Here is a 13,126-nt window from a genome sequence, read left to right as displayed (position 1 = left end):
TTAATCCTGTCTACATTGGTCATAATTTTCAGGTTTTGTTTTTTTTAATAAAGTTAATCAAAGTTTTAACAATTGTGTCACTGGTTTTTTTTTCTTTTATTTAAAAATATTATTTGTTTTGAATATTTTAAATTAAAAAAATGACTTATTATTGTCATTTATATGATGATAACTGGCAGTTTTCATTAACAAGATTCATAACTTTCAATTATTTTCATAGCTTGATAATGAATTCAGAATTGCCAATTATCGCCATATAAATAGCGATAATTTGGAATTAATTAGTATGGAAAATGTATTTCTATAGTTTCAATTTAGTTCAGAATATTTAATTTTAAAATAAAAAATTGCATAATTAGGATTTAAAAATGTTTTTATTTTACGTCATTTTTTATATTTTCAGTTTAATATACAAACACAATTCCAAAACCATTAATAAGCATTTATTAATAAATAAAATTTGACATTATAGAAGATATTATTTAATTTTAGAAGATATTATAGAACTATATCCTCATAAGGGTATAGTTCTATAATATCTTCTGAAATTAAAGTTATATTTTAATTTTATATTTCAAATAATTAGAATATTCTTTCAACTATCAAATGACATTTAAGTGCAAAAATCAATCTTTTACTTTTTAATATAATTCTATTTAATTAGAGAAGGAACAAATATTAATTACATTATTCCTTTATAATTTAATGGAATAAAAGAGATATTTTGTTTCGTTTACTTAATGTATAACTGAATAATGTAACATAAATTCAAGTGTATTAATTTAAAAAAAAAAACTTGTTGGGACTACATGAAATGAAAAGTAAAGAGCTCTTTAAATTAAAAAAAAAGGAAAGTAAAAGAAAAACAAGTATTTTAGAAATTCTCAAACTTATTTAAATGTAGGTTAAATCTACAGACATAAAAAAAAGATAACCACCTTTAGCAAACTTGTTTTCAGAAAAACAACTTGTTTCATTAAATATTTACAATTAACAAATCATTTAAATATTAAGAAATCATTAAAAATAATTTCTAAAAAATCCTTTTTTAAACCAAGAATTTATATTTCAAAATTGACAGTTTATTTACTAAATTTAAATACACACTTACACACAAAAACCCACCTAAATACAAATATACATACAACTACACACCTACACACAAAATACCTACAGTACTTATACACAAATACATATATATATATTATATATATGTATATATGTATGTGTGTGTGTATATTTTATTGCAACTAAATATGATAAAAATTGCTCTCTAATTATGATGATCTTAAAATTTAACAGTTAAAAAACTACTTTATTTGAATTGTTTAAAAGTTTTATTTAAATATAAATAAATGACAATATTATAAAAAAAATAAACATTACAGGAGTACATAAACGTCGTTTTCATCTTAAGAAGAATGGAAACATTAGACTAATAAAAAATAAACGTTATAAAAACATAAAGGATAAAATATAAATTTATTCTGTCGTTTATATTTTTATATAATAGATCGTATGAAAATGTTTGTTCTGCTTATTTATAGTTCTTTGACCTCATTATACTCAAGGATTTTCTATCGTTCATCAATTTCTTTGTCATATCAATGACAATAAAGGTAATAAAAGAATTTTTTCAACTTTGAACCCTAATTTTTTACATTCTAAAAGATAAAAGTTATAAGAGAATTTAAAGTTTTAAAGGAATTTTCAAAGGGGAAGTTGCAAGAGTTTAAAATTTTAAAGTGAAAAGAATTTAAAAATAAACTAGCTTATGTTTACTTTTCCAGTTTGAAGCATTAATTTTTTAATGTTTTCATTGAATTTTAAAATCTTACTATTGCTTAAATTTCGCAGTATTTAATAATAAATGGTTTTTTTTTTAAATTTAACGCTTAAATATAGGTGAAATATAATAAATCATACGATTTAGAAAATATTAAGTTTAGTAATAAGACTAAACTGCAAGTAATGATCTTTGATTTCTATAAATCTTAGTGAAAAAATGGGAACAGTAATATCTAATTACACGATAAACCTATCACAATTTAGCACCGATTACAGTCAGTGTACAAACTTGTATATTTAAAATAATTATGAAGCATTAAAGCTTACAAAATGACACACTTTATACATTGATATTTGACTCATTAACCACCAATTACATTTTATTGATCTTATTTATCATTTTAAAGTATAAATATAGCTCCAGTCCTACATAAATGATTTGTTACTGTGTTGTGTAATATCAACAAGGCTACATTATCTTTGTCTAAATTTAAAATATCAATTTAGAATAATAAAACAATTTGATAAAAATGTTTCCTCTGAAATTCGATGAATTTCAAATATACTTTGTCCCAGATTTATTCTAACTTTTCCTTCTCTTGTTTTTTCAAAATTAATTATTTTGTATTTATTCTATATATAAGAATAAATACAAAATAATTAATATAATCCTATATATATAAAATAGGATATAATAGAAAAATCATAGGAAAGTAATAACTATGCATACAATATTTATTTATTTTCTATTCATTCTTAAAATTTTGCTATTTTCTATTACTACTCAAATTTTCTTTCCTTTTTTCTCAAATTTCTATTTTCCTTTAATTTTATTTCCTAAAAATTTAATATTTTCTAATGAATTGCTAAATTCATTGATTATCCTATTCATGACCACAATTCTCACGTATCCTATTAATTCTCGTGAGAATCATTTTCTATTTACATTTTAGGGAAATTCCAAGTACCAAAATTAGAATTTGATACTTTATTTTTGTTCCATAAAACTTTATGCAATAAAAAACAGAATTATTAAGGTAAATCCCTTTGAATCCTTTTAGAGCTTTATATTACTAATTTTAAAGTTCGTTCAACTTTAATAGATTATTATAATACTTTTACTTTTATAATACTTTTTACTTATACTATTAAGTTAATATATTTTTAATGTTTTTAATATTAAAATAGTTTTATCGTATTAATTATTCTATAGATAAAATTATAAAATAAAAAAATCTTAATTTAAAAACTGCTATAAATAAATTAATCCGTTTTAAATTAATTTGAAATATTTTATATGACCTTACAAGAATTCAGGTTAAATATCTTTTCTTACTTTAGCATATTTTCTTAATTTTTTTTAAAAAAATATTTATTATATTCTAATAATTGATATTTTATTACTTGATATTTTTTATAATTTACATGCTTCTATAACAAAATAATAGCTTCTTAATAATGCATTTTTTAAGTTAATTTTTTGAAGAGCATCGCTGATGTGGAGGATTATTCGATGCAGGATAATCTCAGATTAGAATAGGATCCTGATATAGGATGTTAAGTCATTCTGAATGAATGACTCAACAGTCATATATAATCATTTATATTACTGTTGCATCATCCTTCATTGTAGATATTCTGTATTAATATTATTCTACATCACGAGAATGATATAGGATAACCTTCTTTTAGAAGCTTTCATCTCAAGGAGGATCATTCTATACGTTTCATATGAATAAAGCATTACTGTGTGAGAAAAACATCTTAAGTAGTAATGCTTTATTCATATAAAAAGTTTAAACTAAATAAAACAAAACTTTAATTACTTAACACAAAATACAGTATTTAAAATTTGAAATACTGTATTATTTTATTTTCTACGTCAACATTTGCAAGTCGTGCTTTTCCTCTTCGCATCTTCATCTTATTCTCATTAAAATCGTTAAAATGTTTTTTTTTTTTTTAATATTTTAACTTATAAATAATTTTATTAATTTACATGTGTTATAATTTTAAAAATATAATTTACAAATTTTCCTTGAAAAGTATCATTCAAATATTACAGATTCTTATCCTGTATATATTTTACTTGCTTTTTTCTAGAAAATAAACTAAATCGATTCTAATATTTTATTTATTTTTAACTAGTTTTAAAAATTTCCTCTAATAAAAATATAAGGCGATTATATGAAATAATTTCCCCATAAAACTATTTTAATATAATTTTAATTATATTTTTACAAGTTTGAATTAAAAATTAATTTAAAAACATCGTTACAATGACAGGCTGCGAATTTTTATAATATTGTATATATTATACACTATATATTTTTATTTATGTAACACTATATACTTAATATACACCCACCACACTATACTGTAAACAGAATGATCATAAAGTCCTTGTGTAACTTTATAATATTGATAACTTTGATGTACTGTACAGTACAGTACACATAGCCTAATAAAAATTATTGTAAACAGCATATAAAAGTTTAATTTCTAATCCGAAAAGAAATTAAAATTAATTAATAAAAACTGAAAACACTAATACTTAAATAGTGTTTTCAATTTTTATTAATTAATTTTTATCTATTTCCAGATTTTTAGCCGACTTAAAAAGGCGACAACCAAATAAAAAGTTCTGTGTCTGCATTGACTCGCAAAATTGAAGTCCATAAAACGCTTTAAAATGTATTAAAATTTTAAGAACTAAGCTTTTATTTTCCGTTTACAATGTATTTCTACCACCTGTAAATTCAAAGTTATTAAAGCTTAAAATGCTCAAATACATAATAATCACCTTGTATTGTACCTTAGTGATACAGTACATGAGTATAAACAAAATGATTTCATATCTGCGAAAATTATCAATGTTTTTCTGTTTTAAGAATCTATTTGAAGACAAATCCTAGTTATAAACAGAAGAAGAGATTCTATCAGAATGTAGTATTTAAAATGTAGGGCATTTTGTCTAAATTATTTTATATCACGTGTTTATCGTATAACTATCAGTTATACTCACTCAATCTATAATATTTATTTTAATTTTTATTATTTATATTATTTACCCAATNTAAGTTACATGCTCGATACGTTTATATTTTATGTCTGTCTTCCTCCCCTATTGTTTTGATAAAAGTATTACAAGTAAGAAAGTCGTTAGTTAATTAATGAGTTTCTTAATTAATTGTAAAATTATATAAAATGGATAGAAACATCTGTTTTCTTAATAATTAGCACTGTGAGCCCAGCGCTGCTCAGGCAAAAAATAACAACAGCAAAGATTAAGATTATTGGTTATTTCGTACTTCTAATTTTTCTATTATATTAATTCCTTTCTTAAACTCGAAAACGGAGTTAGATACATGAAAGTCGAGACGAGAAATAGAAATGGTAAGAGAAAGAGCACAAGACTAACTATTGTATATATTAACTTCCGATTTGTACCGTAAGTCACGTTATTTCAATTCAAAAATTTTTTCTCTGAATGGAGTTCGATGCATAACCGGCGCGGTTCTATCGTTAACAGGAAAGTTACGATGTACTGTACAGGAGCAAAAGACTACTAAACTTCACTAGGCAAGTGCTATGTACTGTACTACCTGTCGTAGTGACGCATCCATTTCGCTCTATATCATTTTTGCAGTGATTCAGTGATTATGATTTAAATATATATATATTTATTTATTTATTTATTCAAATTTTAATTATGTAAATAATATAAATAATAAAAATTAAAATAAATATTATAGATTGAGTGAGTATAACTGATAGTTATACGATAAACACGTGATGTAAAATAATTTAGACAAAATGCCCTACATTTTAAATACTACATTCTGATAGAATCTCTTCTTCTGTTTATAACTAGGATTTGTCTTCAAATAGATTCTTAAAACAGAAAAACATTGATAATTTTCGCAGATATGAAATCATTTTGTTTATACTCATGTACTGTATCACTAAGGTACAATACAAGGTGATTATTATGTATTATATATATAGGCCTATATTCAAATTTTATGGAAGACACAAAATTATCTTATTCTTATCAAATTTAATAATTTTAACGCAAATTATATTGTTTAAAATAAATATTAAACTATGTATTAATATATAGAGAATAATTTAATATTTTGATTAAAAAGAGATGCTTGTGGATACATATTTATCAATAGAGGCCATTGTTAAGGTCATTATAATACACTCGAAGACTTCAATTTTAAATTTTTTACAGCATGAAAGGTAAGAAGAATTGACATATGCTACTTTTCTACTTTTCCAAGTATTTTTTTCAAAACACCGAAATTTTGCCGATGATAATATATATATATATATATATACACACACATCATAAATAACGCAACCGTGACATCACTAGCCCTAAAAAATGAGGATTATTGACGTAACGTACAGCGTTATGACGAGTCATTTTAGTTACCAATTCTTAGTCGGTATGTTTAGCTGTCCGTATCCACGAATTAAAAAAAAAAAGTTTATCTTTGATCTTTTCAGTTCGCGAGAAAATCTATTTTCAAATAAATTGATTCCTTTAAAGAACAGTTTAAAAAAATTAATTTGAAAAAAATTATCGTTGATCTTAGTTTCATTCTTCTGTATAAAGCGATGAAGCCATATAAAGCATTTTAAATTTTTAATAAATAAATAAATAAACATACTATATACTTTTAAAAGTTTACATTTGAATATGACCATCTTTAGTTGGAATCACCTTAGATTAATTTGAATTAAGCCTAGTAATAAAAATTTTTATGTATGTTAAAGTGATTTTAGTATAAAAAATGAGCATAACTGTGACATTTATCTTGTGTAGTTTAAAAATAAAGTAAAAAAAATTCCCTAAACCTGTTCAAAATGGAAAAAATAATTTGATACAAATTCCAGTTTACACAAATTTTATTGTATATAAAAAGTTCTATATTCATATCAGAATATAACTTTTCATTTTGCATTCTTTAAAAATTAATACATACATTATATTTATATTAAAAAGTATTCATAAATATCTAGTATTCAGGTGCCTGATTTCTAAAATGATANAGTGAGAAAAATTATTAAGTTATATGCTTATTTAAAAATAAAAAAACTGTAATGTAAATTGTTAGAATTTCTTTCAATTTTATCAAATTTAAATTTTATATTTTTGCACTCTAAGTTTGAACTTTCCGTCTTTAAAAGCTTCTATCTAATACAATAAATTATTTAAAAAATTCGTTGGTGTCTTATACATACATATATTGTTTGTTATACTGTATATAGCCTACACATATTGTAAGCGCGAACAGAACTTTTAAGAACTGGAGTCAAGGTCAGTTGATCAATCACGTGATTTAATAATAAATGAACTAATATTTTGAAAAATAATTTTATTACTCTATAATTTAGAGTGTTTTATACGGTATTTTATTTTAACTGAAAAAATCAAAAAGTTGACCTTAAAAAATATGTAAATAATCAAAACATACAAAAAATAAAAATAAATTAAAAATAAATGATGCATTAAATATTTATTGCGATTGTTAAATATGTACAGTACCTATTTGTAATATCTTTCTTTACAGTTTCCATAAATAACACAAACATTTTAATTGTTTTTAAATTATCAAAAAACGAACTTGACTGATTTTAAAAATAAAATGAAACTTCGATATAGTGTCTTTTCTAAAGGAATCATTCAAATAGAATGTCCTCACTGGGGAGAAGGGATATGGGCAAATTCTGTGACAGTGGAGGAAAACTAACTATTCTATTAACACTCCTCCACGTATTAGAATGACGATGTCCTAAAAATTATCAAAAATTTTCCATTTAACCTTTATCGATACAGATTACAGATAAAGATACCATTGAAAGATAAACCGATATATAGTCTAGGAGTTACTTACTAGTTAGTACAATGTCATCAGATTCTTCTTCTGTGATAAATTTTTTTTTCTTTTTGTTTTCTCTATTGCTTATTTTTAAAACTAACGTCGTCTTGGCAGGAAATACGAATAAGTTAATGTACTGTAGATCTGTTTTACAGAAATGCTTGATTTTAATATCAGTTTGTTGGCAGCGTGACATCAGTATGGCGGAGTCTAAAAATTGGTGACAAAATGTGATAGTCAAAAAGAACTAAAATTGGCATTATCGTATTGAATGATCCGAAATAGCGCTACCCTCATAAAAATATCAAGGCGTATAATACTTATGAACCCAATCTTCCTCATAAATAATTCCTTAGAAAACCCGATATATATGAATTACCAAATGTATGATTTTGCATTGCGAACGACAACGTTATCATCAAATCATGACTTTCGAACTATCAAACAAACTTGTGTATGTTTTTATTATTATATGTAATTCTTACTGTTTGAAAATTTTCAGTTCAGTGCTAACATCAGAGAAGAATGGCGCTAAATCGAGAATTGGCTGTATATAGAATACTAGCCGAGGTACCAAATGCTGCCCGGAAAATTTGATATTATATCCTTGACATAATGAAATATCTAACTAAAGGTTATGAAATGAAAAAATAAGTTTTATTGTAAAACAGATTCTTACACAATGCTGTTAGATTTGTAACCTGTACAAAGACATAAAATGTTTCTACTTCCTATTGTTGAATATGCCACGTAAAGTTGACCATGAGAAAAGAAAAGAGTCTTTAGATTTATGCCGGTCCTTGAGTTTTCAAGCAACTAATATCTCTAGGCTAATATATTCCGGAATTTTGCAGATGGATTCCAATTAGTAATCGGTCAACCAATCAGATTTCTCGGAAAATGAACTAAAGATTCAAACCCGGTATCGTTAAAAACCTTTAAACATTGGTATAGAGTGTTTCATATATATATATCATGGTCAGGCAATGCTTGATATTCGGTTGGGGCTCTGGCATTTCTACAAAGTTCGAGAGCCCCTTTCCAGTAATACACAATGACCTTGTCACATATTCGACAATCTGTTTCCTTCACTAAGTAAATAGACTAGTCCCTGATTTTGTGCATTCGTGAAATGAGCTGTACAGTACATATTTTATATTTGATGGTAAAATACTACTGCATTCAGTAATTCTCCAATTCGAATGCCGAAACTTATCAGTCAGATAAATAGGAGACTCGTTGAGAGAAGGAGATGAAGTTTATTCAACAAAAAGTAATCGTCGACTTCCTTCTGGGCAAGAGGATGGTTTCCGAAAACTTCCATTACATTTGTTCAGATCGTGTCCAAATGCATAAATAAAAAGCATTCTTTATATATGTTATACATAAGATTAGCCATAAGAGTTATGGGCCATATGACAAATTTTTATTCTATAAAAAATCTCCTCTATTGGCTATGTGAGATAGGAGCTACGCAAAATCACGTGTTCTCTCTATTCCCGTAAAGGAAACTACGACTGTATACTGTGCACGAGCAGAACAAACCGCTATTTTAAACTTTTAATACAGTGATTTTGTAAGAGTAGTTTTGGAGTATTCTTAATATTTTGTTAAATATTCAACACTAAGTTAATACGATTTGTACAAATTTTACAGCTTTTCTAATGGGTCAAGATCGCATAAATAGTAATTAATTCAAGTACAGATCAATTAGGACTAGAAATTTATTATATCATATATATATTAAGTACAGTACATCCCGTTTAAATAAAACTTTAGATATATTAGAATGAATTAATTATGCCTAATAACGAATGGTTTTTAATTTAAATCAATAATCTCGATAATAAATAAAATAAGCATTGCTTATTTGTAAAAATTGTCAATAATTTATTAAATTATCAACATAGCATAAGATTATTTATTTTAATATTTTGGTGTGAATAATGTAAGATATATACACTAAAATAACAAAATAAATAATATATTTGCGATAGAGGAGTTAACAGTGTTGAATTGTAACATGTTTAACTGAGTTTTGGACCACTCTGTATACGAAAAATTCCTATACAAGTTTTTAATCAATCAGCCTTATGAAAAAATACGGCCAAACCCCGTTATTATGTTATCGGTTTATGCGAAGTAAATTTGCAACTCCGTGGACGAAGGAGGATAGGCATTTCAATGATAAAGAGTTCGGCTAATACGAATTTCTTTAATACAAAGTGCCAATTTTTAAATCCCTTCGACGTTGTATTAATGGGATTTGACTGTAGTTTTAAAGTACTAATAAGAGAATAAAAAATAATTAATTAAGTTAATTAAAGAAAAATTCTTTTATTCGTTTTTCTTCATTTTTCATAACTTTTCTTTTTATATTCATTGTAAATTAGTTCAATTTTCTTATAAAAATGTCATATTTTATCTGTGAAATCTCCTGATAATTTGGAAAATATTCTGCACAATTACGCTAAGAAATTAAGAAGATCTTTAAAAGTTGCATTTTTAAAAATGCAATTTTGAATGGTGAGATTTAATACTTCGGGAAGATTTAAAATATAATAAGAAATTCAATTTTTATCATGATTAATTTATAAATTCACAACTTAACCATACATCTGAAGTTGAATAAGAGGATATGAAAGACATGTCATATAATAATTTTGGGTTCAAAAACTACACAAAAGTTTAATTAATAGAGGTTTCTATCTCGGATTTTTCTAAGACCTTACATAAAAAAATCTTTAAGTTAAGGGATTAATGATTTTTTATGAGGAATTCGACTTATGAAATCTTAACAAAGGTGAAGTTCCTTAAATAATTTTATTTGAGAAGTAGAAAAAAAGAATTTAAGAAGATTCTGAAGATAAAACTCATGAAATTTTCTTAAATAAATTTAAAAGAATCTTAAGTGATAGAATCTCAAAATAAGAGACATGCAGTTCATTGTTTAAACTTGTATAAGATTGTAATAAATTAAGAATAGAATAAATTGAATGTAATAAATAAAAAAAATGAAATAAAGCAAAAACAGGAACATTTCTTTAATTTTTATATACAAAGTTATTAATTTATCGAAGAAAATTTTTAATTACACGAATCTAAGTTCCAAACTTAATTATTAAAATCCGAGTAATTATTATTTAATGTTTTTTAAATTTATCAATAAATAATGGAATTTTGTAATTAAAGCGTTTAATTTTTATTTAAAATTCTAAACATCAATAATTTTATTATCAAATTTTTAATGCACTAATTCTTAAATTATGTTAATGAAAGGTTTAAAAATTAGATTTTTGAAATAATTAATAAAAAGTAATAAATTTGCAAATTAATTTATACGAAATCATATTCAGAATTTATATGTAATTATATAAAAAACTTTAATTTTAATTTTAATTAAAAATAATTTATTCTTTGTTGTTGTTTTTTTTTCTAACAATACGATGCTATTAAAAAAATCTATTGCAATTAGGATCTGAGAGAAGTGACATCCTCTTCTAAAGCTATTAAAATGTGTGAATAAAATCAATAAGACAAGCAAAAACAGAATTTTCACACCACTTATCTAAAGAAATTTTACTCTAAATTACTAGTACATGTTTGTATATATAAAAGACATCATTCTGAGGCCCTTCTGTAGTCAGGGCCCTAGCTAAATGTCCCTTCTAAACCTGCCCTTCTACCTCTACCTGGTTAAAAATATTTTTTAAATTATAGTTTAACAAGTACTAATTTAAAAAATACATTATTATTTAACATTTAATAACATGTCAAAATGACATGATAAAAACATAATTGAATTAGTTGGATTTTTATTAGTTACTTAGATTAATTGTAATTTAATCATGACAACGATTAATAGAGTTTTGGGATTATAAAAAAGTGAATTAAAATACACAAAAAACATTTTAGAAATTTCAAAATTGATGTTATTTTCCAACACGAACTATTATTAATTATACCAAATGCAAGATGAATAATGAGGATTTAAATAAAAATATTTTTGTGTATTAAAAATGTACAATGTATGTTTAAAGAATAATATAAAATTGTGAATAGATTCTTTTTGCAGTATTTAAAATAATTAAATTGCATTTTAATATAAATTTTATGAAATTTTATCCACAATCCAAGAGGCACTTGCAAAGACGTCAATAAAATTGCCATTAAAAGCAATTGTTCTATTAACTTACCCCTTTCTCGTCACCGGAAGTGACGTTATGAATTTTAAACACATTCGAAATTTAGTGACGTCAGTAGATATTCCTTAATTATCTTAGTATAGAGTCTCATAATGTCCTATACAATGATTCATTATTAGGCATTGTTATGGCACAAAATGACGCAAAATCGATGGTAATTATTTAAATTAATTAAAATATATTTAATAATTTGGACTTTTAAAAGTAAGTTCATTACTTATTTAATTATTTAAGGAATCAATTAATAAATTAATCATGAAAAATATCACTTTTATGTGCAATAAAGATAAAATTAAAATTACCCGTTAAAATAATTTTATTTACTTAATAAAAATTCAGTAATTGATATCATTTTAAAAGTTTAAAATTAGAAAATTAACAATTAAAAAATTATTTTTAAAATTATACAATTTTTAATTTTATAAAATTAAAATTCTACAACTTTAACCAATTTGAATTACTTTTATAACGAAAATTAAAATTAATTGAAATTATTTAAAGAATTTAGAGTTAATAGATTAACAATTAAAGTACAAAAATAATAACAGTAAAAGTTAAAATAATTTAGTAATTTAAAAAAAAATTACAGAATTTAAAATATAAATATAATTACAGTATTAAAATACAGATGAATGAAATTAAAAGTATTATAATTATAGAGTGAAACATAATTACAGAATTTAAATTTGATATTTTATAATCATAATTAAAATTTATATTTGTTTGGAAATTTATTATCGTAATATTTGATATATTTAAATTAGAAAATAATGCGTTTTTTTATCAAAAAATTTTGAATTTTTTAATCTTAATTTCGTATTTTTTAAATAAACTTTTTAAATGAAATTAATTAAATCTTAAACGAAATTGAATATATTAAAGTAATAAATAAAATAAATAAATTTATTAAATAAATTTTTATCGACTTAATTGATTTTTCTTATACTTTATTTATTTTTATTTTATGTTATTTATTTGTTTTACTTTTTTAGTCGAAGTATTGATTTTTGTGTATTGACTTAGGTGCTTTTTCTTCTTTTATTGACTTTTATCTTAAATTTAAATCAAAATAAATCTAATATAAAGCAGACTGTTTTTATAAACGAAAAATTTTTATTGTTTATAAATATTTTATATATAAATTGGAATATTCTGCGATTTATAAATTCCATTATAAAATATTTTACATTGAAAATTTATTTAGATATTAATTTAAATATTTAAATTATAAAATAATAT

This window comes from Centruroides sculpturatus, unplaced genomic scaffold (genome assembly GCF_000671375.1).
Source record: "Centruroides sculpturatus isolate CEXI.00-Female unplaced genomic scaffold, Cexi_2.0 scaffold1685, whole genome shotgun sequence".
Taxonomy (NCBI): Eukaryota; Metazoa; Arthropoda; class Arachnida; order Scorpiones; family Buthidae; genus Centruroides; species Centruroides sculpturatus.
Note: the sequence above shows the minus strand (reverse complement) of the source record.